Here is a 4,577-nt window from a genome sequence, read left to right as displayed (position 1 = left end):
CTAATGGGCGAGCAGTTGACTAATGGTGGAGCAGTTAGGCTAATAGGGGAGCAGTTGCCATAAGCGTCAAAGATGACTTCCATGGGTTTGCATTGAGTTTAGTCGGAAAGCCCAAGTCGTTTCATGTGTCGCTCAAGGGTACCATGTTAGTAACAAGCGACGCACAAGGGACAGGACAAAGCGTCAATATGCGACGCGCTCAGAGTGAGAACGGGTTGGTGTGCGCTGCATCGTCACTACCCATCTACTCCTCGTAGAAACTCGACATCACTCCATCGACAACAGATACAGCTGCCCAGAGGTATGACAGTACAACTGTATTTTATTTTTTTTAAAAGCTGAGGGACCTGGTGCTTGCATGTGGTTGGAATACAGTATATATAATATGTTCCTGTTTGTGATTCCCAGAGCGGTCGTGTCACCTGTCAAGGGCCTGTACCAGCCACCCACCCTCTGCTGGGATACCAGCCATCCAGCCGCTGCTCAGCGCTGCCCTGTGTAGAGCATCCTGCCCACTCTCAGCAGACTTTCCCCAAGTAGGGCTGAAATAGGAAGAGACTAAGGTAGAGTCCTGCTCTGGATGTCTGTTTTTATTTGCACAGCTCCCCATGTCTTATCTTAATCATGGAATATTTCAAATGTGATACAGTTGCCATACTCTTCAGGTGCTTCTAATAGCTGTTGGGAGTAATTGTTGGTGTGGGTGTGTGTTTCTAGATGTGCCCTCTGGTGTGTTTGCTCCAACCTCATCTTCACTGAACATCAGATCATCCTCAGTCTGACTGACCTCACTCAGCCTCAACGGAAAGCACACGCCACTAACGGACTCGTCAACATCAGTAGGTGGGTTATCCCTTTTTATATTATTATTTTTTCTCATTTCCCCCAATTGTACTTGGCCAATTTCCCTCTGCTGCCCCGCTCGCTGCTCCACCCCCTCTGTCGATCACATTTGCCAGCTGCTTTTCACCTGATAGCGGGGAGCTTCAGTGGCTGGACGTAGCATGTGGAGTGTGAAGTACAGTATATGCTCATTTATTTGTCTGCTCATAGTCATCTAATTCCAGGGCTGGCCCGAATAAAAACATTTGGGCTCCGGATATTCGGTGGTAGGTCAACAGTGAATATTTGGATATTTGAGATGCAACACGCATCTTGGTCTACTTTCGGTTTCGCGTTTCTCCCCCAGACCATGCTGCCGCTGGGGAAGAAACGCGCACACACAGTGGTTATCCTATAGAAAATGACTGAAAGATTATGTAAATATATTAGGCTATACGCTGTGTTGTGTTCTGTGTGCTGTGAACATGACTCTGGAAGGAATTAACTGCAGCCACACCGATCCATCAGAAAGGATAGATTTCTGTTGTTTTGGAATGTCAACGCCATTTAAAAATAAAATAGAAAATGCCTCTAATTTGCGGTGACAAATCTGTCCGTCCAGAAAGAAGATGTGGCCTGTGTGTTTCAGTAGCAAGCAGACTACTGTCTCTTCACATCCAGCACGTTCTCATTCTCATCGCATCCTAGTTTGATGTATAGTCAGGATCCCATGGCCCACTACCGATGTTAACCGTTCCATTCCTCCGCCGTTAAGAACTAAAGTAAACACGTGGGCCTCTATCTTCCGACAGGCGCTATCCCTAAATAGCGCTTTGCGCACTGTTTGCGCGTGCATTAAGGCACGGACGTTAGCGTTCCGCCTTGCCTCCCCCACCGAGCAGCAAAAAAAAACATCCCCACCTCACGGGAGCTACTGGTAATGATTTATACAGAAATTTTACTGTTTCAAAGTGATATAATTGTCTGGTAGACGTGACCTCCCTGATTTCTAAGTTAAAACAGCCCCGAAATATGTTGGGGATGCAATTCTCGGCGGGCATGCAGAAACAATTCTGCCAAAAATCATCTGCGCCCCAAAATGGTAACTGTCTGCCTTTCCGAAGCCCTGCCACTCCGAACGTTAACTTCCAGTATTCGGACTGGCGGTCGTTCACCTTAGAAGCCGCAATGCCGACCTTAGGTTTAGGCGTGGGGGTGGGAGAGGTTAGGTTTTGGGTTAGGGTCTGGGGGAGGTTAGGTTTAGGCATGGGGGGAGGTTAGGTTTGGCGTGGGGGCTGGGAGAGGTTAGTGAAAAACGGGGAATATAGAACCCTTTCTGAGTGCCGATATTTCGGAGTGGCAGAACGTCGGAGTGGCAGCATGTAACCCCCCAAAATGCCCACGCAAACGGGATTTGGGCGGTCTTAACTACCAGAATTATTCACAGGCGTGACCAGGCAAGGCTGGCATACGTCAATCAAAACCAATCAGATTCCCGTCTCGCAATGGTTGTTTGCGTGAGGTTGCCTCACCGAGGCATGCAATATGCTGTAATTATCTCCATGCGTAATAGAGTGTACTCACTCCTGCGAGGACAGAGAGAGCTTATTGACAGATCGTCTGTGGTGCCGACCCTTCGGGTTATGAAGGTAAATAGCCTATGTCCATTGTCCCACAAGTGTTCTCAATTTATTTCCCTCTTTGCGATGTGATAAAAGTTTCTCAGTGAGTTATAGTTGATTGCCTCACTGAATTATCTGCTGCTAATACCCAAATATATATAAATATATATAAATATCCAAAAGGAATTCCACTTTCCACTCCGCAAATACCTCTCTGCGCTCGGAGCGCAGCCGTAATCTCTGTGCAGAGCGCCCAGCGCAGAGAGGTATTTGCGCGTAAGAGGTCCTTTTCATAGCTCTTACCGCAAAGTACCGGTAATTGCGCGCTGCTGACGATAGGATAACGCCATCTATCCCACATTTTAGCGCTGAAACGCCTGCTTTGGCTTGTGGCAGCCAATGCCCAGTACACTTATCTCACAGTGATGCGGTTGTGTCCGCCCCCAATTTGCATTGCGCATGGCGTTAAATGAGCGGAAAATTAGCGCTTTTGGGAAGATAGAGGCTAGGGCTGCACGATATGAGGAAAAGCTGCGATGTGCGATAACTGTTCAATATTGCGATGACGATATGACCTGCGATAAATAAAAAAAATGCTATAAAAACAATATTAATGGGTAGGGGTGCTCCGATCCGGCTAAGCCACGATCCGATCCGATTCCTATTCCTGGGGTCACGATCCGATTCCAGAATCGATTCTCGATTCCAACGATTCTCGATTCCAGAATCTAGAATCGATTCTCAATTATGTAGTTTTATATTGCAATAACACACAAAGGTAAATCTAAGACAAAAAATGACAAATGTATTAATGCTGAACTTCAAATTCAACTTCTGAAGTATTACAGTGAGGGCCTAAATTCATTTTGCAATACGAGTGTGTTAATTTAAGCATATGTATCAGTAAGTGGCACGGGATTCTCAAAGCCTGTGTTGAGGGTCATACGAACAAAAATGCACTCTTGAAGCTAAAAAAAATCCAAAACCAACAAGTTAATTATTTACATTTTTACTTCAATGTAGAACAGTCATTTCTTACACATGAGATTACTTTTAGCCTTTTAGTCATAACGATTATTGAAAGATATTCCATATTCCAGACTGAAATGTTATAACAGAAGTGGAGTATTGGCCAGAATGACATGAACATTTGGACACTTATTCAGCCGGTATCTTGCATGTTGCGTTCATGTGCACTGTAATTTTTTTTTTTTTTTTGCGATAACACGTGACTTTTGCGATGTGTTCATCGCGCATTTTCATATCGCGATGACGATGAAAATACGATAAATCGTGCAGCCCTAATAGAGGCCGTGTAGTGCCGTTGGTTAGGTTTAGGCAACAAAGCCACATTATTAAATTTCTACCTCTTCTCTTACAGTTCCTTGACCTCTGCGTTCACTATAAAAGCTTGTCTTGCATTAATTTGTCTTTTTCTTTTCTCATCCCCTCAGCCTTGTCGGCGGACAGGTCTTCCACTCCGGTGCAGAAGGACAGCAGCCTATGGGAGCAGATCACAGCCTGCGTTGTCAGCCAGCCTGCGTTGTCAACCAGCCTGCCTTCAGGACTGTGGCTTCATGGTTTAACATTTTGGTTATTTGGCTCATCGGACTTACTTATGTCTACTACCCCTCCTGGGGTATAGGCCACCAACAAGGGCTTTCCAGCCATCGGCTCATCGGACTGATACCGATATATTCAAGATCAAACATCAGCTGATAGCCATATGATTGCTGATATATTGTGCATCGCTACTGGTAACTGTTTTAATTTCTTACATACATTTGCATTACCATAATATTTTAATGTAAATAAAATTGTGTTTTTCTCATAAATGAAGTGCAATTTGTCATTGAACTCAATGGCACATTTGGAGTGTATTGAAATGGTACCATGTGAAGGATAATAGTGATGTATTATAAGTATACTTCTAGTGCATTTAATACAGTACTTAAAGTATAACAATGTTCTATTTAAAATACACTTTTATCCTGACGCCTAAGCAATGATGGAATACACTTCAGATACACTTTTACTCTATTATAGTACACTTTAAGTACATGTCTTTATTATGCTTAAATTGTGATAGAACTTCACTATAAATACATTTCTTATTAACAATAGCACACTTTG

General features: G+C 44.1%; 1 long non-coding RNA gene across 1 annotated transcript; it reads left to right on the top strand.

Moving 5' to 3' along the window:
• The first annotated feature begins 458 nt into the window (after positions 1 to 458).
• LOC310800774 lies at positions 459 to 4,186 on the top strand. Its single transcript, XR_014553899.1, has 3 exons — positions 459 to 563; positions 718 to 843; positions 3,899 to 4,186. It is a non-coding gene; the product is annotated as an uncharacterized lncRNA (long non-coding RNA).
• The last annotated feature ends 391 nt before the right edge of the window (positions 4,187 to 4,577 follow it).

Source organism: Poromitra crassiceps (assembly GCF_964638095.1).
Source record: "Poromitra crassiceps genome assembly, contig: HAP1_SCAFFOLD_64, whole genome shotgun sequence".
NCBI classification, from domain to species: Eukaryota; Metazoa; Chordata; class Actinopteri; order Beryciformes; family Melamphaidae; genus Poromitra; species Poromitra crassiceps.
Note: the sequence above shows the minus strand (reverse complement) of the source record. Positions and strands in the feature narration are given on the sequence as shown.